Source organism: Pleurodeles waltl, chromosome 5, assembly GCF_031143425.1.
Source record: "Pleurodeles waltl isolate 20211129_DDA chromosome 5, aPleWal1.hap1.20221129, whole genome shotgun sequence".
Classification (NCBI taxonomy): domain Eukaryota; kingdom Metazoa; phylum Chordata; class Amphibia; order Caudata; family Salamandridae; genus Pleurodeles; species Pleurodeles waltl.
In genome coordinates, this window is record NC_090444.1 from 823,645,766 (window position 1) to 823,668,137 (window position 22,372).

Genomic DNA, 22,372 nt, shown 5'->3' on the forward strand with positions numbered 1-22,372 from the left:
GTAAACCTAGAGTCTGGTGCAACCTGGCCCAGTGCCTTACTACCCAGTAGGCACAAAGAATGGGTAACAGAGTAACCAAGGACAAAATTATACAAGAAGGCCACAGCACACAGAATGTAAAGTTCAATAGTGTTGCAGGGATAGGTATCCCTTGTGGTATGTTATTGAAGTGAAAGAGTTGAATGGAGTCTCAGGTCTGGTTTGCAGAAGGTGTCTTTATTCGTGGCAGCTAGAAATCAGAGTGCCATCAACGAGATACAGCCAACACGTGTTTCGTCACACAAGTCACTTTATCAAGGCTGGGCCATCCGGCCAGAGTGGTACGTAACGAGGGTAAGTAGTGAGGGTGCCCCGTAATCAGTTGTATGGGCTTTTGGAAGGTCAATTGGAGCTTCTAAGTGTGAGTCTATTAAAAGTATGGCTAAGTGGGGTCATGGATGCGAAAGAAAAGGCAGGTGTAGCAGGCCCTGATAAGCCTGTGGTGATGACCTGTTGAGACGCGTAGTAACGTGTGGCACCAAGTAGTCAGATTGGTGCTGGATTAAATAAGGCCAGGAAAAAAAAGCAAGGTAGCCACCCCCCCTTTTTGAACAACTGTCTGCAGAAAGATGGGGTACCGCAGGCGGGGAGAATAAAATAGATATCATCTCAAAATTCCCAGTGTTGATTAAAAAATGGGATGAGCCTAATATGGACTTGCAATATATACCACATACAAGAAGAATAAAATGTGCCCTGAAAAAAAGTATGAGAAATGGTGTAAACGGAAAGGAGTGGCTGAGAGGTTTGAAAAAGGGAACCATTCCCTAAAATAACTAAAGAATTAAAATCTCCTATATGGAAAAAGTAACAATAAGCAGCAAGGAAAAAATAAAGTCCTAAGTAAGCATGAAGGGGAAGGCATAGGGAAAATTGGTTTACTATCTAATGGTAAGAGATCAGGAAAGTATGAAAAAGGGACAAGGTAGGTAGGGAATGCTGGGGCAGGTGAACCAACATAAGTAGGGTATAAAAGGGAGGATGGAGATGGTGGCTAAGTAAGATGGATGATGAGACGCTCCTTATGGAGCTCCCGCCAGTAACATCACAATCCAGCACAAATCCAGTGCCATCTGGGGCTGTCCTTGCCCCTACTCACCTGAAACCCTTGTGGAATGCTGGGGTCGTGTTTCAGACTGCTGGGGCAGCCTCAAATGACCCACAGAGCTGAACTGCAGTGGGACAGCCTGGTTGCGTGGGCCTCGAGATTCTGGGCTTGTGAGGGTGAGCAACAACCCCTGGCTAAAAAAAAAAAAGGCAGCGCAGCCCAAGTGGGCTGTGTGCTGCATGGGGGCAGAGGCAGGCCAGAGAATAATGAATGTAGGAATACTGGGCAGTGGCCAGGACAAGGCGCCACAGTGACTATGAAGGATGCTGTGAGGAGCCGGAAGGAGCAATGACAGACTGACCTGTACGGACCCAGTCTGGGCCTAAAAATGAGGTGCGATGTGTGTCTCCTGTGCCCTGATCCTGAGGCAATGAGTCTAAGGATTGCAGGGTCAGGGACAGACCGCACCAGTGACTGGGGTTCTGGGCCAACAGCGGAGACACGATCTTGGTGCATTTCCTGGCGGAGATGCATGGCATCAGAACCTGAAAGGTAAACCCCTGGGACAGTGAGAGGGAAGGCCACCCTGCTGAAAGCCAGGGGCCGCTAAGGATACACCACCTGATATTGTTTGGGGGCTTCCTTTCTGTCTTCCCGTCTCTGTGGCCCGAGACAATGAGCACACCACAAGAATATCCAGCAAGGCCTCCTACAACACACAAGCCCTGGGAAGGAGGCATAGACACAGTGCCCCCCACCAAAGGACGCATATAGTATACTGTGCAACCAGACTATAAAGGGAGGTGCCCTTGAACCCCTGGAATGTGAGGGGGGGTCAGAGTTGATTGCCTTGACAGCCTGGCAAATAAGGTGGGCAAATACACTGGACTCAAAGAGGAGTGAGGTGAGTCCCAGCTGGAAGGCCCAGTGACGACATGGCGCACACAGTGAGAGACTTGCTGGGACAGATTAGGTGGGTGAATTGTGTTCTCCAGTTGTCTGTTCCATAAACAAGTGGAACACGTGGGGGCTGCTGGTGACCTGAGAGTGGAGGGGTCCCACCCCCCATCTATATAGACTTGTGGTGACTCAACCTCGACGCAGGGAGCCCCTTGACCTATTTAAGGCTCCAGAATAGAAGCGATCCCACCTGTGCAATTCTGGTGCTCTCCTGGACTCTGATGTTGTGCCTGACTCCAGGAAGTCATTCCAGAGACACTGAAGTGATACTGCAACAGTCATTGACAGTACAGATGTTGTTAATTCTTGAACTGTCTGCCTGACCATGATATTTACACACCCCACTGGGAGGAGGGACTAAATGTGAGAATACTGAGGCTTTGGAGGTGGGGCTTGGACTGAGAACGATCGGGTACTGGGTACTCTAGCCTGCTTTGACAATGGGTGTGGGTGGAATGGCCTATTGAGACACACTGTGATCATACTCTCTGTACAGCATAAAATGTCCGCGGGAGGGATTGGGGAGGTGAGTGGACATGGGGGAGTAGCTTGAGAGCTTTGGCCTTGCACCTCCCTCCAGGACCTGGCCTCGGGGAAGCACAACGGTTTTGTTAGAATTGGACTGTTTCCATTCTGAGACATGGAATTAGGATTAGGGTGACGGAAGCTGGATCCCAATCTGCCTGTTGCTGGAATAGACGTTTCAGCCATGCTGTCTATGCTGTCTATGGGGCAGTAGTGGGAAGGGTGTTTTGTTTTTAAAAGTTTGTTATGTTGGGGAACTGTGTGCTGCTCTTGTATAAAGTGACCCTGGCTCCTGGCCCCACAGTGCTTCAGAGGAAGGTGGGATGTGAGGGAATCCTGTTGGGCCAGATGCTCTTAATAAAGACTGATTTCGGCATGTGAGGCAGTTAAAATTATGACATCAGGGGCTTAGCCCAGTTTGAGAAACTTTGCAGACTGTATGCCATTCTAAAACATGACATAATAAGCCTTTCTACAAGAAACTCATGCCTCAGAGGATTTTGTTCCTAGTCTCTGGAAGCAGTCAAGGTAACAGCTCTTCGTCACATCCCATTCGGGGTATGCCTGAAGAATACTGATATGTATGGCTCCAGGGTTTCCCTTCCAATATAGGCGACACGTACCTGACCCGGAGGGAAGTTATGTTATACTGTATGACACTTTGAACAGACATGAGATATATCTTCTGAATGTTTACGCACGTAACAATGACTGTCCAGACATTTATGCTGAAGTGGCCTCTGCCACCTTCGCTTACCTTGTGGCAGACATTATTCTGGCAGGGGACTATAAATGAGTCCTAGATGGAGTGCTTGATCGGGAGCCGCCAGACATCACACTAAGCCAAAAATGAGACTGGCAATACATGATATGATGCGGGGTCTACACCTGTTTGATATCTGGAGAGGGAGGCACCTGACGGATAATTTATACTCCTGTTACACACTGGCAGTGGGGACCCACAACAGATTATACTATTGTGGAACAGGGGGTGACAGAGATATTCTACTTGGCTTGCTGTTTGTCAGACCATTCCCCTGTCTGAATAAGTTTTGGATGAGAGTGTCAACGCCCGGTGATACCGCTGTGGAGACTTTGGGCAGAGGCACTGACAGATCCCCCCATTTGAGGCAACTGTAAGTGAAACATTGTCACACTACTTTGATGAGAATTGGGGTAGCACGGGCAGCAGAGCACTTGACTGGGACACAATGAAGGTGGTTCTCTGGGGGTGTGCCTCAAAATAACTTATGGGGTTAGGCACCAACTGGAACAAGACATAAAAAACATGAGGAGAACTTGGGAGAGATAGAGAAGGTACTCCCCACAAACCCCGACAGGCTCACAAATTGGGGTGAGTGCTGCAAAGAACTGCTGGATGACTGGGACAGACTTGAAAAAGATACCTAAACAGCATTCCAACAGAGACTACACAGAGAGGGCGTCAAGACCAGAGCTATGCTTGCCCAACTGATGGAACAGGAGGACCAACAGACTCCTGTACTGGTGATACACAATGATGACGGGGCTCTGGTTGTTACACAGTTAGCTATCAATGGGATATTTCTGTGCCATCTGAGTAAGATTTATGCTGCATGGACATATGGACCAGATGATCGGGGAGCGGAATACCTTGCAGGAGTATACCGCTTCCGAGCCTCGAAGCGGAAGACCGTGTTTCTATGGACAGACCAATCACTCGTGAAGAGATTCGCTCGGCAAATAAAAGGCTAAGAACTGCAAAACCTCCCAGGAGCAATGGTCTGCCTGAGGAGTTCTACCACCGTTATGTGGCACGGTAGTGGATAGATTGCTGGAGGTCTATAAGGGGCTGTTTTCCAGACACTATGGCGGTCATTCTGACCGCGGCCGGCGGCGGTAGCCGCCCGCCACGCGGTTACCGCCATATGGCCGCTCCGCGGTCAAAAGACCGCGGCGGCCATTCTGGCATTCCTGCTGGGCCAGCAGGTGACCGCCAAAAGAGTGCCCGCCGGCCCAGCGGGAAAGGCCCTGCAACAAGGAAGCCGGCTCCGAATGGAGCCGGCGGAGTTGCAGGGGTTCGACGGGTGCAGTTGCACCCGTCGCGATTTTCACTGTCTGCTAAGCAGACAGTGAAAATCTTTATGGGGCCCTGTTAGGGGGCCCCTGCACTGCCCATGCCAGTGGCATGGGCAGTGCAGGGGCCCCCAGGGGCCCCACGACACCCGTTCACCGCCATCCTGTCCCTGGCAGTAAAAACCGCCAGAGATTCAGCCCATGCAGGGGAAATCCGGCGGGAAATCCGTCGGGAAACCGCTGGATCCCCTTTTCTGACCGCGGCTTTACCGCTGCGGTCAGAATGGGCTGGGAAGCACCGCCAGCCTGTTGCCGGTGCTTCCGTGGTCCCCGGCCCTGGCGGTCTTGGACCGCCAGGGTCGGAATGACCCCCTATGTGTGAGGCACTGATCGTGATGATGCAGAAACCAGACAAAGTCCCGACAAATGCCTCTTCATATAGACAAATCTCACTATTAAATGTGGATGTAAAGATACTCTTTGGCATACTTGCTGCAAGTCTGCTCCCCTGTCTTACAGCCCTAAAATACAAAGACCAATGTGGTTTCATTCTGAAAAGTACCCTACATAATCTGAGGAGTCTCTCACATGTATACCATGTTCTACAGCTGCAGGGAGATGCTTATGCCTTGGCACTTATAGAAATCGAACAAGTGTTCAAGTCTGTGGACTGTAACTACCTCTGGAAGGAACTGCAGAAGGCAGGCTCGGGTCCCGAGTATATTCAATGAGCTAGACTACTCTATGCTGACCTGCCGACCAGGGTGAAGATGGGAGGAGAGGTCTCAGAAGGCTTTCGCCTACATAGGGGAACTAGTCAGTGGTGTGCACTGATGCCACTCCTGTTGGCACTGCAATGGAGCAGATGACGGAGATGTTGCGCGGGGGCTTGGCCACTGGGGGATCATAGTGAGGGAGATCACGCATGCGGTCTCCCTGTACACTGATGACATTCTGATATATCTGAGGTAGCCAGAGTATTCTGCACCAATACTCCTTAATGCAATACAAGAGTTCTAGGAAATATCAGGACTCCATGTCAACCAAGCAAAGTCCAGAATGTTCTGACTGGGCGGGCTGGCCAGGCTTTTGATTGGGATGCTTCCAAAGGTGGTGCTCACCTGGATGGTGGACAGTACTTGGAAATCTGATTGGCCCACACAGAACAGATGTTCTTAGATCTTAATAGCGGTAGGATGATCAATGGGTTACAAACTGCAGGACGGTTCTGGAGAGATTTTCCCCTGTCAATGGGTAGGGCTGCTGTAGTACAAATGGCCCTACTTCCCCAGTGCTTATACACCCTATAGGACACTATTTATGAGATTCCCAGACACTATTTTAAAAACATAGACAGCCTCAAAATCGACCTGTTGTGGGTCAACAAGCGGAAACGCGTCAGACTGTCCACACTTAAAAGAACCTTCGGTCAAGAGAGCCTAGAGGTCCCCAACATAGAGCTATACTACATGGCAGCACCTTTGCAACATGTGGTTCACTGGCTGGACCCCAATGGCAATTGGGAAAGAAGACTTCTGCTGGGTTTCCATGACCGATTGTCACTGCCTGTCTTTTGTTGGGGGGGGGGTGCCGTGCCTCCAGGCACACCCTATATTATACACCAGGTGTGTGGGTTGTGGAAAGGAGCAGTCATGAAGGTGCTACACTAATCCCTGTATGCACTGGATATGTTGCTGTGGTCCCTACAGCTGTTCCTCAAGATAGTCGAGTCTATGTCAGTGCAACTGTGGAAGCATGAGGGCTGCAATACACTGGATGGCCTGTATCCTGGTGGATGATTTATCACAAGGGGGGATGCTACCGAATTTTTCAGACGGGGATGTCTGTACCAACAGTATGCTAAGATCTCTGCAACAGCGCGAGGATTGTGGTTGAGCTTCCGAAAAGCGCTGCAGCATTCCTGTACCTTGGTACCTCAGCTAGACATGGCAGGGGGGCACAGACTGATATCTCACATATACCGGGTGCTGCAAGACGACATCCCGGGAGCGACACTTTGCATCCATGTAAAATGGGATGGGGTGCTAGAGGAGCCTGTGACTACTAAAGACTGGTAACGGGTGCATGAGGGGGTGAGACAATTAGCCTGAATGCGAGGTTTGAACTGATACAGTATAACTATGTGCACCAGACATATCTTTCCCCCAAAATGATACATACTATATACATTATTCGGACTGACAGGTGCACCCGATGCAGGGGCTTGGCAGCAGACTTTCTGTACATGATGTGGTCTTGTCTGCCCCTGACATCCTACTGGCACACAGTGCTGTAGAACCTTAATAGAGCCACTGGTTAGATGGTACAGCCCATGATAATACCGGTTTAATTGGGTTTGATCCCCTCTCCTGCTAATAAGAAACTTCACAGAAAGTTTGTTTTGGTTGGCCTACTTTTGGCAAAACACTGCATAGCTATAAAATGACTGGGGACTGAACCTCCAAGATATGGGGACTGGCTTAGGGAGATGTCTGAATGCGCAGTAGCTGAAGAGATACACATGAAGCATGTCTGAAGAGATGAAAAATTGGAGAATGATTTGAAGGCATAGACAACCATGCTAACTGATTTGAAAGACCCCCCCTGATGTTGAGCCTAGTAGGGAGACAATGCCATGATGCACCCGTAGACCACCATTACGCTATAGTAGAGGGAGGCACGGAGCAGTAACTGTATGGGGCTTTGACCTGGAGACTACTCGTACCCTTTTTGTTGCAATTGTTTTTTTAATTGATATGTACGAGAGCAGGGGAGAAAGGGCGGGTTGTTGGGGAATTGCTTTACTGGTTGTATTGAGGATTACACCATAATAACGAACTGTAGATTTGATGGTAATTTCTACTGTATCTTGTATCTTATGATACTTTAATCAAAATTATATATAAAAAAAAAAAAGGGAGGTTGGTTGTTGGAAGTGGTGGATAAGTGAGGATAAAGTTATAGATCTATCAACAGTGGAGGAAGGATTGGTAGGGAACCACCTATGGGTATACCTAAAGCAACCACAAAAAGCAAGGGGAGGTAAAAGAACGAGGAGGTAAATCCCCTTGAACTCCTCACAGTTATTGTTCGCCCTGGCTAAATGTCCAAGTCTGAAAACATTGGCATCAGGTGATATAAGGCAAGTATGTTTTACTGAAAATAAAGAAGGTGTTGGAAAGCAGATTATTGTGATTATTTCTGCAAATAATAAGCTTTGGAGTGCGAATTCTCTGGTGTTCGTAATCCATGGCACAGTACCTTCTCTGTATATATATATATATATGTTAAGAACCCCAAAAACTATAGATTAATTAACCTCCTTGACATGGGGGAAAGATCTTTTCAAAGGTGATCTTGGGAAGGCTCAAAGACTGGGCAGAAGAGCTTAATATAGTCCCAATAGAAGAGCAATGGATGGTCAGGAGGGCCATTCAACTACAGATCACCAGCACTGAAGCCTGTGGAACAAAGGGGATCCCTTTTCTGCTGCTTTGCTGATTTCTGTGCAGCATTTGATTCAACGGATCGTCAATGCCTATGGGAAACATTAGCAAATCGAGGTATCCCTATGAGCATTTTGGCTATTTTAAAAGAGCTTCATTATCATAACTGGGCACAGGTAATAACGGATACTGAAGGAAGACTATTCCAGAAAATACCAATCGAAAATGGGTTGGGTTGGGCTGGTCTGTGTCTTGGCCCTACTGCTTTTTTCACTGTTTACCGCATCAGTACTCACTGCAGCAAGAGGGTTAAACCCCAAAATGAATGCACACATTTGGCTTGATCTTTTCATTATGAAAATGACTGAAATCGGCCTACAGAAGAAATTGGATGTTTTGTGGAATATCTTAATGAGAAAAAGTAGTGGTAAATATTGATAAAACGAAAATGATGATGTTTGGGGAAAAAAGTAGTCAAATATGAATGGCACCAAGGTAGTAGTAAATTAGACACAGAAGACAATTATAAATACTTAGGAGTATTGTTTGAGCAGGAGCTATTGTGGGAAGAGCACCTCAATGCATTACAAACAATGGCAATGGCCTCAATAAGTGGTCTCAAAACATTTAACAAAGATTTCAGTGGTATGTCTTTAAGACCTGTGCTAAATGCATATGCTGCTATGGTTCGTCTGCCTTTCCACTATGGAGTTGAATTGTTAAATTTAAGTGGACAGTGGGATTGGGAGTATGAAGAAGGTAAATGTTTAAAAAGCCTGCTGTTATTACCCAGGACAACAATGATTCAGGCTGTAAGGATGGAAACAAGTTTACCCTCCTGGAGCTACTTGGCAGATGCTGAGGTTGTGAGACTCTGGCTTTGCCTAACAACAGGTGACAGACAAAAGGTATCGACACACTGTAAAAATGAGGTCTGACACAGTGAACTGAAATGGGCAAAGGGAGTCAGAAAAACTGGGAGGCATATGTAGGAGACTAGGGTTAGGCATAGATAGACACGATCTGGTAATTAGAACCAATCAAGAGGGAACTTTGCACTTTAACAATAAATACAACCAGAGAACATGACCTGGGTTATTTAAGGGGTAAGACATCCATCCAGTTCTTATATGACCCTTGGCAAAATGAAGAATGGTTCCCGTACATAGAGGCATTATCCAACCCCAACCTTAGAAATGAGGTACTAACATTAAGGACTGGCCTAAATCCTTGCTATGTAAGCAGTAAGGTGAAAAAGACAATGATAGATGCACAGTATAACTGCACACGTGGTTTATTAGTTACATGTGACTGCCTGACAATCCTTTTGGACTGTTTAAACGTGCTGTCCATGCGCAAAAATGTTTCAAAGCCATTCTTTTTATAGTAGAGCATTAGGGATCGCATGCAACCAACTGCCTTTTTTTTAACTGATATGAGATTCCTGAATATGACTTGTGCTTTGGGAAGATTTTTGGCAGATTTGAGGTTTTTTTTTAGCCCATGTTTGGAGTGTATATTAAGGTAAGCAGGGGTAGTGCTTTAGGCATACATTGTATTGGTGGCACATTCTTAACTAGCATTAAACGAGGTAACTGTTATCTCAGTTAAAGTATTTTTAGGGATTTCCATTGTAAGTATATATGGTTTATGTGACATTTCATTTATTCAGTGTAAAATGAATCAGGGTATTTATTATCAATATTGTGTATATGATTTTACTGTTGTTTAAAGACCAAAGTATAAATAAACATTTTTTTGACTGACTGACTGATCTCAGATGCAGACAATAGTAGAACTTAGAATACAATTTATGAACCAAATAGAAATAATAATATCATGTAATATCATGATCTAGTTATGTCTAGGTATCTATGAACTACATTGCCTTGGCATATTTGGGTTAGAGCAGTGGTTCAAGTACCTGGCATCTTTTGTGAACCAACCTATCTCTTTCCACAGTTATGACATTATTTTTAAGTTGGAGTCAAAGTACATAGATGTGGAGTTGAGAATCGTAAGTCTAGGCTTACCCATGCACACATATACTTACCTGTATATACGTACCTTGACAATATACATTTGGGCATGTGGTAGAACACCACTAGAACAACAGCTAGAATATTTGTAGTAGATGTAAATATTACCAGCTTAATATAATACTAAGTAAAAGTAACTTTCTTTCAATTTCTAATACATTTTGTATTCACATTTACCCATTATCAATCTTGTACACTTTCAGGTTATATCAAACAAGTGATTACAGATACAAAATTGTCAGCATCCAAATTCAGAACAAATCCACCTGCTTGCATTGGTGGGAAGCAAGTGTAAAGATTTCAATGCTGCTGGCAAGGAAGAAGGTAAGCAGTTACTTATGTGGGCTGAAGATGTGGATACCTCTCAATTGTGTTTTGTTCTTGTGTACTTATGAAACATGAAAATTGTTTATAAATTTCTTCAGATTTTTGTTGTGAGATATAGATATATGTATGTATATATGTGTATGTTTGTATATATATATATATATATATATATATGTGTGTATATCACTACATCCCCATCACTTCATGCATAAAAAACTCCATTCATGGACCAACTCCTTTGCACTGTGTTTATTTTTAATGCTCAGCTCTGCCATAACGCGTTTTGGCCACACCCCTGGCCTTGTTCACATGACGTACAGCGCCATTTTTACCATTTTTATTTACATCATGTGGTTAAAAGCATCAACATTGGAAGCAGGCTACCATCAAAATAGGCCACATAACAATATTGTGCTATTTTTAAGGTACAAAAACAGGACAAACTGATCCCAAAACTAAGTCAAATATGTTCACGCAACAAAAACTGTCAGAATTTCATTTAAAAGTTCATATTCAAAACGGCATTGCAATATAGTCAATTATTAGTCATAGATCTAATTAATTATTCTCATACACTGAATAAAAAATCATTATTAAAACATTGCAGTGTCACTTTTGCTACCAATAATGTTGCTTAGAGTGTTAAACTCTATTGCAGCAATACCCAATGTTATCATACCACTATTACAGGTCGTTATTATTATTATACATATGATTGTGATATACATAACTAATTTTCGCTGTCTCCCAGCCACTTAATAGAAGCGAGCTCGGTGACCTCTGGACAGTCGATACCCCTGTCACTGTCACAAGCCACCACAGACCCTCCCCCCTCAGGAAACAACACCACAGCACCCACCCAGCAGGCCCATCCCTCTGTCCCCAGGACACGTCAATGAGCAGTGTGTCTACCACTACAGGGACCCCAGGCAAATCCACCAACCCAAGACAATCAGGGACCTTGGGTCATTGGCAGTGGGCACACGGTTCAGGGGACAGAGGCACAGAATAACAGGGAACCTGGGAGGACTGCTGTGCGACAGGGGGAGGACAGGCCCAGGGAACCGACCCTCCATGAGGCACTCTCCAACATCAAGGGAGCATACCACCATTCCCAGGAGACCATGGGCACGGTACTGGCCAAGTTTCAGGAGACTCAGCGGCTGCAGGAGGAACACTACCTTGGGATCAGGGAGGACTTGAAGTCCATTAACACCACCCTCGTCACCATTGCAGGGGTTCTGGCAGACCTTGTCAACACCATGAGGGACACAGTGGCACACAAACGGGCCCCTGACACTAGCCTGGACGATGACAGCCCTCCACCTCCGCCGGCGCTAGTGGACAGGAGGCACCACCACATGAACAACAGGCCACCAGCACCCCACCCCCTGCAGAAGGAGAACCACCCCGCAAACGGTCCCTGAGATCCAGGAACAAGACAGAGAACATTGCCAAGACCCCGCCAGGAAATAATGTCACCCTTCTGTCCCAAATTGTCACCCTGTCCACCTTAAACTGCCATTGCTCCCCTTCTTATGCCCCATTGGACATTGCACCTGTGAGACCAAGAGACTGGACTCAACCGTGGACATTCCTCCACCATCACCCCACCCCATTGCACACACCCCTCCGCTTATTAGCACAGAAATAAACACCCTTGAATCACAGATCAATCTGGAGTCAGTCTATGCTTTTACAAATGTGTAATTGCAACCTCTCTGGTATGTGAACAAGTACATTGACATTACTATATTTCAATGTTACACAGTTGTTGGCCAGCAGTAAACATAGCAGAGGGCACAAAGTGGGACCCAGATCTGTGAACTGGAAAGCCAAATTGACAAGTCAGGGTCAATACACAGAAGTAAAAAGGCATATTTACGCTAGGTCCTACAATTGTATGAGATGTGGGAAGCAGTGCCATCCTCTTACCTGTGTCTCACTGGAAGTATTGCATGATGATGTTGTTACAGTTGTCTACATCTTCTTCTTCTGCCTCCTCATCTTCATTATCCACAGGCTCCACAGCTGCCACAAGACCACCATCAGGCCCATCCTCCTGCAGAAAAGGCACCTGGCATCGCAAAGCCAGGTTGTGCAACATACAGCAGGCCACGATGATCTGGCACACCTTCTTCGGTGAGTAGTATAGGGATCCACCTGTTAGATGGAGGCACCGGAATCTGGCATTCAGGAGTCCGAAGGTGCGCTCTATTATCCTCCTAGTCTGCCCATGTGCCTCATTGTAGCGTACCTCAGCCCTTGTCCTGGGATTCCTCTCTGGGGTCAGTAGCCATGACAGATTGGGGTAACCAGAGTCACCTGCAAATATCGAGGGACAACTGTTAGACATCCTCCAAACATTAGGGAATCTCCCATACCCAGACACCAAATTAAACTGTGTGGGGACCTTGGGCTCACTTATTAGCCACACACGGTGCCTCATGAGTTTCCCCATCACATAAGGGATGCTGCTATTCCTCAAAATGTAAGCGTCATGCATAGAGCCTGGATACTTGGCATTCACATGGGAGATGTACTCATTGAATGGTAGCTTTTCCGGTTTCTGAACACCTGTTCATTCCTGCGGGGGGTACAAATGCCACATGTGTACCATCAAATGCACCAATGATGTTGGGGATATGTCCCAGGGCATAAAAGTCACCTTTCACTGTGGGCAGATCCTCCACCTGAGGGAAAACGATGTAGCTACGCATGTGTTTCACAGGGCAGATAACACTCTAGACAACACGTTAGAGAACATTGGCTGTGACATCCCTGATGCCATGGCTACTGTTGTTTGAAAAGACCCACTTGTCAGGAAATGGAGCACTGACAGGACCTGCACTAGAGGGGGGATTCCTGTGGAATGGCGGATAGCTGACATCAGGTCTGGCTCCAACTGGGCACAGTTCCTGGATTGTTGCAAGATCAAGTCTGTAAGTGATAATGATTTGTCTGTCTTCCATTGTCGACTGGTCAACCAGCGGTCTGTACACCAGAGGATGCCGCCATCTCATCACCTGCCCCAGCGGACGTGCCCTATGGAGGAGAACGGTGAGCAGAGGGTCAGACACCACATAGGTTTCACAAGGCTGTTTAGCAAAATCGTAACATTTTCTCTATGTGCCTTTGTCTGTCCTTATTCCTGGCCTAAATAGGTGTGGCGCAGTTAGTTGGTCTGCCATGTGGCCCCCTGAAATGGCAGCTGCCTGACCTGTAAGGTGGGACAAGGGGAAATGAGGTAACTGCGCTCGCGTTGTGCAGCGTCGCGGTAGGCGGTTGAAGACCGCTGCGCAATTCAGCATTGGTTATCATTGGGCCCTATGGGTTTCAGGAGCCAATGACGATGCCCGCCGGCAGTGACAGTACGCATCGGCCCGGACGTGACCTCCATTTTCTATCTGTTCCCTTACTTGATACCTGACCTTCAACAGGAGAGGACCTACACTGCAAGTGCTGCTGTGACCTGCGTCTGGAAGCGACAATGGCTACAGCGTCTGCGGAAAGGGCCCCTGCCTTCACTGCGGAGGAATTGGAGAAGCTGGTGGATGGGGTCCTCGCCAGTACACGCAACTCTACGGTCCTCCAGACAAACAGGTGAGTAAACTGTGTGCATGGTGGATGGCACATGATTGTATGGAGTGTCATGGATGGAAGAGACAGGGGTTGGACAGGCCAGCATGTGAGGATGGTTTGTGTATGTTTTTCTGCGCCAGGGTGGGAGGTTTGTGGCAAATAAGTGAGGAGAACTGTACGGGGGAGTAACATCCATTTTTACTTCACTATTCCTCTAGATCAGCGCCCACCAGAAGAAGGGTATTTGGCGTGTCACCAAGGAAGTGCGGACCCTGGGGGTCTACCATAGACGGAGCACCCACTGCCGGAAAACATGGGAGGACCTGCGCCACTGGAGCAAGAAGATGGCGGAGGTCCAGCTGGGGATGGCCTCCCAACGTGGAAGGGGTGCCCATCGTACCATGACCCCCCTGATGTACCGGATCCTGGCGGTGGCATATCCTGAGTTGGATGGCTGCTTGAGGGCATCACAGCCGCCACAAGGGTGTGAGTACACTCTCATTCAGCTGACTCTGCGCGCTTGACGGGTTGTCTGGGTGGGGAAGGTGGGCTGTGGGTTCCCCTAGGCCAGGTCAGACGCGCAAAGGTAGTCAGGCTCCTATGGGTTCGAGCTGTGCATGAAATGGGTCTAGACAGAGTCCCCCAGGGGCATGTGCTTTTCCTCTGCCCTGTTAGTGCATGGCTTAGTGCATACAGCTGTTCCCTGTGTGTTGTGTCCACCAACGGTAGTGGTGTTGCAGGCATTGACCATGTGTCTCCTCTGTCTTTCGCCCTTTTTGTTTTGTCACCCTGTCCTTGTGTGCATTAGCATCATCTGGCGGAGGAGCAGTGGCACCCGAGCAAGAGGGAGTTGCATCCCACATGGCCCTGGAGGGTGAAGTAACGGAGTCCGAAGGCAAGAGTGGGACGGAGGGCTAGGGGAGCTCCACGACGGGGACAGGAGGAGGCAACAGCGACTCCTCCTCCGATGGGAGCTCCCTTGCGGTGGCAGGCGCCTCTTTGCCCATCGCATCAACAGGTACAGCTGCCACCCACCCTACCAGCACCGCCCTCCCAGCAGCCCCTCATCGAGTTTCCTGTGCCCGCTTACCCAGGAGGGTGGGCATCTCCTTCCCCCCAGTCACCTCAGGCCCTGCCCCAGTCAGCCCTGCTGCCCTCAGTGAGGAGGCTATTGACCTCCTGAGATCCCTCACTGTTGGGCAATCAACCATTTTGAATGCCATCCAGGGTGTTGAGAGGCATTTGCAGCAAACAAATGCATACCTGGAGGGCATTTATTCTGGAGTGGCGCCCAACAGAGAGCATTTCAAGCTCTGGCCTCAGCACTGATGGCAGCCCTTGTCCCTGTGTCCAGCCTCCCCCTCCAACTTCCTCTACCCAGACCCAATCCCCTGTACCACAGCCTATCCCAAGCACACCATCAGACCAGCATGCACACTCATCAACACACAAGAGTGGACATGGCAAACATAAGCACCACACATCCCACAGGCACTCACACAAGCGCCATCCCCATGCAGACACACTAACATCCCCTGCCTCCACTGTGTCCCCCTCCTCCATGTCCTCCTCCTCCCTCCCTGTCTCGTCTCCACTCACACCTGCATGCACTACATCTTCATCCACTACCTGCATCACCAGCACGCCCATCACCACACACCGCTCACGTGCAATCACCACCCCCACTACCATACACTATCCCCTGTGTCCTCTCCAATTGTGTCTGTGAGCCCTCCTCCCAAAGTACACAAACAAAGGCACACACCCATTCAACAGCCATCCACCTCACAACACCCTCCGGCCCATGCACCTTCACCCAAATTCAGCAGACGTACACCTCCTACAACCACTACCTCTTCCTCCACTCCCAAACCCCCTCCATCTTCCCGTACCAGTGTGTCTAAGAAACTCTTCCTGGCTAACATTGGCCTCTTCGCTACACCTCCCCCCGTCCTTCCCCTAGGGCCAGGCTGTCCAGGTCCCAGCCCAGCACCTCAGCCACCAAATCCCTCAGCACAGTGGTCTCAGCAAGTCTGGTCACATCACGGGCGGCATCCATCAGGGCTGCCAGTGTGCCACCTAGCGAGGCCAAGGAGCAGGCCATTCCGCCCCCTGCCAAGGTGAAGAAGGTGCCCACATGCCGGAGGGAGAAGCTGCACCAACCACCAAGCAAAGGCTCCTCCAAGCCAAAAGGGGACAGTGCCAAGGGACCAGCAGCGACATCAAAGGTGGGGAAGGGACACAAGGTGAAGAGCAAGTCAGGACAGGGCACGGAGGCTCCGGCTGAGGGACCAGAGTCACCCCTTCTGTCAACCAGAACATCAACCTGTACGGTGGTGAACACCGCCACCTGCACGTCTGCCTCAGCAACAGTCCCCAGCATCATCCCCAGTGGGCAGCCGTTTGAGGCTGCAGGAGACGTCCTGCTGTGTCCCTCCACAGGTGGTGACACATGCACCACCGCCAGCACCTCCGCCACAGACTCAGCCGCAACCACCGCCACCAGCTCTGCGACGTGCTCAGACAGTGCCACCACAGCTGACATGGCTATCATCCCCAGTGGACAGCCGTCCGAGGCTGCAGGAGATGCCCTGGACCCTGCATAGCGTACATGAGGCACGACACCCAGCAGTGTTTGTACCGGCATGTGGCAGGCGAAGTCGCAGCAGGGTGGAGTGTGTCTCTGACTCCATGGATTATCATGCTACCTTTTCCCAGGCACTCTCGTGGCACACACACCCAAGTGAGGGAATGGGACCTGCCACACTGCATGTGAAGCACTCTGGGAACAATGCCCCCTCCAGAACCAGTGGAGAATCACATCCACTACCTCTGTCCTTGGCAAGATGAAGCACTCTGGGCAAAATGCCCCCTCCAGAACCAGTGGAGAATCACATCCACTACCTCTGTCCTTGGCAGGATGAAGCACTCTGGGCACAATGCCCCCTCCAGAACCAGTGGAGAATCATATCCACTCACCTAATCCTTGGCAGGAGGAAGCACTCTGGGCACAATGCCCCCTCCAAAACCAGTGGAGAATCACATCCACTAACTCTGTCCTTGGCAGGATGAAGCACTCTGGGCACAATGCCCCCTCCAGAACCAGTGGAGAATCACATCCACTCACCTAATCCCTGGCAGGATGAAGCACTCTGGGCACAATGCCCCCTCCAGAACCAGTGGAGAATCACATCCACTCACCTAATCCTTGGCAGGATGAAGCACTCTGGGCACAATGCCCCCTCCAGAACCAGTGAAGAATGACATCCACTTGAGAGACTGTGGCTTTGCACTCCCCAGGATAAAGCAGTTGGCAAACCACCCTCTGCAGAGACTTGAGAGACTGTTGCTTTGCACTCCCCAGGATAAAGCAGTGGGCAAACCACCCACTGGAGAGACTTGAGAGACTGTGGCTTAGCACTCCCCAGGATAAAGCAGTGGGCAAACCACCCACTGGAGAGACTTGAGAGACCGTGGGTTTGCACTCACCAGGACCAAACAGTGGGCACTGAGCCCTTGTGGAGCAATGGCATTGTACGTTCATCCGGCTGAGGTGCCCCCCCTTCCCCTCCCCCTGAGGTGCCTGTTTATTTTCATTCTGATGCCCCTGCAGTGTTCTCTCCGTTTCGAGTCAGGTATCTTGTGTGGGCTTTGCCCATACATTTTGGGACACAGATCCATGGACAATGACGTCATTCATATCCGAACTTTTCTAGTTGGTGTACATATTTGTATATACTGATATTTTAATTTGGCCTATCTGATTTTTCAATGATTACACTTGTTACAATAATTTCCTTTTGTCCTTGCGTACTTCCAGGGGGTGACGGGGTGTATATGTAATGTTGCTGTATGTATTTGTGTGTATGTTGTTGGGGGTGAGGGTGGGGTTGGGGGTGTTGCGTGTTGCCTGTGTGTGGCACGCTCTTTTCCCTCCCCCTCCCATGTGTGCTAGGTGCAGTACTCACCGTGGTCGTCGACGGCGTCTTTGCTGCTTCTGATACAAGAGGAGGTAAAGCAACATGGGCAGGACCTGTAACTCGGGCTCCATGGCGTCCTGAGTCCTTGTTGGGTGTTGAAAGGTGAGTGGTTTCCGTTCCACAGACTGTTTCCGCCGTGCTTTTGATGTCGTTGGTACCGCCCCGAAAAAGTTGGCGGATAGGCCTCTTGTAATACAGTGGGCGGAACCTTACCTTCTACCTGTCTGTTGGCGGTTACCGCCGTGGTGTTTGTTACTACCGCCGTGGCGGTCGGAGTGTTAAAGTGGCTGTCTATGTTGGCAGTTTCCACCATGGTCGTGATCTAATTTTTTTTACCGCCGGCCTGTTGGCGGTATTACCGCCGCTTTAACACCGACTGCCAGGGTTGTAATCAGGGCCTAAGTCTTAGAACAAGATTTGGCAATGCCAATAGATCTTGTCTATGTGCAACCTATTGGCTTTGTCAGTGTTGTTAGCCATGTTGTACAGCAGCCCGCCTGCTGTACAGAATGGCTCAAACTGGGAAAAAAAAGTGCTTTGATGCAGTCAGTGATGGCTGTGTGATTGTGCTTGTTTTTACTTTCATCCATGCTGCACAGCAGCTATATAGTTGTACAGCATAGCTTAAAAACATTGAAAAGCCAAATAGTAGATCTATTTGGCATTGTCAGTGATTTCCATGCCATGTTGAACAGCTGCCTGGCTTCTGCGCAGCATTGTTGAAGGTATTTTTATTTTTTACTTTTAGCCATGCTGCTCAACAGCCACACTGCTATACAGCATGGCTAGAAAAGCATCAATAAAGCCAATAGAACACTAGAGACCTATTGGCTATGCCAAAGTTTGTTTTTAAATGAGACAGATGAAGGGCTAAATCAAGTAAGCCATAGGGTGAGCATTAGCCGATTTCCTGCTGCCCTAAAATATAGTTGCGTCAATTGTAGAAATGGGGGCATTTTTGTGACAATTTTGTGTTTTCAGCAGGCAATAGTAGGTACTTAACTTAAACAGTGCTATTGTTCTTACTGTGGGCAACTGATTTAAAATCATGTTATAAACATGGGTGGATAGTGAGCAGGAGTGAGAGGCGCAGAGCACCGCCGCCTCAATAATGGAGGAGAGGGGAAAAAAGCAAACTCTGTGGCTGCATTTAGGAAAAGTTGGAGAAGCTGCGCATGTGCGGGTGAGGTGTTCATTTGCCCTTGAGCCACAGATGAACAGAATTACTTCAGAGTGTTGGGTGTCGACAGATTTATCGGGGCTGCTGCTGTTTGCCCCGGGGAGTTGAATACTGTGACCCAGGGCGGAGTTGTCTGATCAACATTTCTTACAGCAGCAGGTGGCAGGGCATGGGTATCAAAACAAGGTGGGAGTGGTGGGTGGCACGGGATGAGATCTAAACACTGGGCTCCACCCTAATTTTCATCACAGGTTAATATTACAAGGGGCTGAGGGGAAGTCCGGGAGGACGCAGATGAAGAAAACCTTTACTTGCTGAGTCAATGGAGTGTAACACAGCTGTCTTCTTTCATTCCTTCATGTAGCAAGTTCTCCCATTGTAGCTGTTCCTGCTTTGTTTTGCTTGTGACTTGGGGGTGGGTTACATACAGACTGCGGAAGACAAGCTTAGTCACTGCCCATGCAGCACAAGGCTGTCCATGATGCCTGGCATGGAGTAAGCATCGGCCCTTGTATTTTGCAGTTCAATGTCAGACTTCTCTCACACACTAGCTCTCCTGAAGTCCCACAAACATTTCTTTGCCCTTTTAGTGGCTGCAGCGTGCTGAGAAATACTTTTGGACCCTACTCCTGCGCCATGCTACAGATACCATAATAAATTAAAGTGTTGAAGACACCATTAAATGACTTTAACTAGCTCTTGTGGTGAGACAGTGGTAGGTCCTGTTTACTTATTATTCTTATTGTTCCCTTGCTTTCCGGTGTGTCCAGTGCACAGGAACTGAAGTGGTCTGAATCAATCAATCAATCAGGTAATTCTTGTAGAGCACAAGCTTGTCCCCCTGGGGGCGCGGGACCCGCCCGGCTGGTGGTGGTGTTGGTCAAAGAGCTAGGTCTTGAGCTGTTTTCTGAAGTCATTCAGGGAGGGGAATGTGCAAAGGTGGAGGTCATTCCAGGACTTGGTGGTGAGGTGAGAGAAGGAGGGTTCTCCCAGGCGTTCATGGCAGATGCGGGAGATGTGAGCCAGGGTGAGGGTTTCTGAGCAAAGTTCTTTGGTCAGTCGGTGGAACATGAGGAATTTGTTGATGTAGGTGGGCTCAGAGTCATGGAGGGCGTTGTATTGTGTGCATGAGGAGTTTGAAGAGGCATCTTTTCTGCACGGGGAGCCAGTGGAGAGCCCTAAGGTGGGGAGTGCTTCTGGTCCTTCTGTGGAGGTCGAGGATGAGTCCTGCTGCTGCATTCTGGATGATCGGAAGGCGATTAAGGAGCTAATTGGTGGTTCCGACGTTGAGTGCATTGTCGTAGTCAAGGCGGCTGGAGATGAGGGCCTGGGTGACTTCCTGGTGGAGATGGGTATCTAACAGAAGATCTTGCAGAGTATGCAAAGTATGTTGAAGCAGGCTGAGGAGACAACGTTGATCTGTTGCTTTATGAACAGATGGCTGTCCAGGATGGTCCTGAGGTTGTGTGCGTGGCTAGTGGGTGCGTGGGAAGGACTGAGGGTGCTAGGCCACCATGTGTCGTCCCAGGGGGGAGGCTTGTGTCCGAAGATGAGGATCTGTGTTTTGTCTGAGTTGAGCTTGGGGCAGTTGGACCTCATCCAAGGGATGATGTCTGTCATGGTGTTTTGGATGTTGGTTTGTGTGGAGTGGTGTCGTTTGCGAGGGAGAGAACGAGCTGGGTGTCTTTAGCATATGAGATGATGTTGAGTCCATGGGTACAGGAAATGTTGGCTAGCGGCATCATGTTTGCGTGGAAGAGGGTTGGATTGAGGAAGAAGCCCTGGGGGACGCCTCAGATTATATCTTTGGGGATGTAGACAAAAGGTGGGGGTAGGAACCTGTGTGTTTGGCTGGTGAGGAAGGATGAGATCCAATTGAGTGTGTTGTCTTGGATGCTGATGGAGTGGAGTCTTGTGACCAGAGTGTGGTGGGAGGGTGGTGTGGAAGGCTGCGGATAGGTTGAGAAGGATGAGGGCTGTTATTCCCCTGAGTTTGAGAAGGAATCTGATGTCATTGGTTGCTACAGTCAAGGAGGTCTTGGTGCTGTGCTTTGGATGGAAACCGCATTGGGATTAGTCGAGTAAGTTGTTGTGTTTGAGGTAGTCCTGAGCTGGCAGTGGATATGTTTTTCAGGACTTTGGCGGGAAATGGGAGGAGCGAGATTGGATGGTAATATTTGAGCTCATTGGGTTCGTCTGATGGTTTCTTTAGTAGTGGCTTGACCTCTGCGTGCTTCCAGGTGTTGGGTATGGTGACTGTGGTGGTGGAGGTGTTGAATATTTCCACAAGGGCTGCTCCGATTTCTTCTTTTCCTAGGTTGTATAAGTGGGGCGGACAGGGGTCCACTGGAGATCCAGAGTGGATGGAGGTCATGATGGTGATGGTGTCTACTGTAGGGAGCTGGTTCCATTCAGAGATCTGGGGGACGGTGGTGTCTTTACAGGTATGAAGTGGTCAGGGTCAGTGGGCTGGATCTCAAAATTTCTGTAGCTGTCAGAGATTTTGTGGTGGAAGTAGTGTGATAGCTTTTCACAAAGGACTTGGGAGGGGTGGATTGTGTTTGTTGTGGCAGAGGGGCAGGAGAATTCTCTGACAATGTTGAAGAGTTCTCTGGTGTGGTTGGCGCTCTCTTCGATGTGGGCGGTGAGTGCTTCTTTTTAGGTTTCTCTGAGTTGGAGGTGTTATGTCGTGAGGGCGGTCTTGAAGGAGTCGAAGTCGGCAGAGGTCTTGTTGGCGCATTAGTGTATCCCTCTAGTTTCCTGCAGTGTTTGAGAGTCCCGAGTTCTGGGGTGAATAACGTGGCTTCCTTGGTGGGTTTGTTGCTGGTGGTGCTTTTTTGGGGGGGCTACACTGTCGGCGGCAGATGTTGGCCAGTTGGAGAGGTTCTGTATGCAGAGTTCGCGGATTTCTGCAGGGCTAGGTCTGGTGTTCTTGTGGGCTGTGATCCAGGGGTTTTCATGACTTTTCCTCAGTTGTGGTGGGGGAGGGTGCAAGGTCCTGTTGAGATGTCATGTAGGTTGATGGTGAAGTGCAAGATGTTGTGGTCGGTCCGTGTTATTTCAGTGTAGATGTAGTTGTTTGAGTAGTCTGGCAGGGGCGGCAATGAAGTCCGGTATGGTGCTGCAGAAGTTTGGGCTAGGGCCTGGAGGTCTGTAGGTAAGGGTTCCTCTTATGGTGGTATTGGTGTCTG

The 22,372-nt window shown here is 48.9% G+C and overlaps 1 protein-coding gene across 2 annotated transcripts in view; it reads left to right on the top strand.

Moving 5' to 3' along the window:
• The window catches only part of TMEM200A (transmembrane protein 200A), a 512,506-nt gene that overhangs the window by 332,704 nt on the left and 157,430 nt on the right, over positions 1-22,372 (top strand). For both annotated transcript variants that reach the window (XM_069234850.1, XM_069234849.1), the window contains one exon: positions 10,316-10,436. The gene's annotated coding sequence lies outside the window, so the exon portion shown is untranslated. The remainder of the gene's footprint in view (positions 1-10,315; positions 10,437-22,372) is intronic.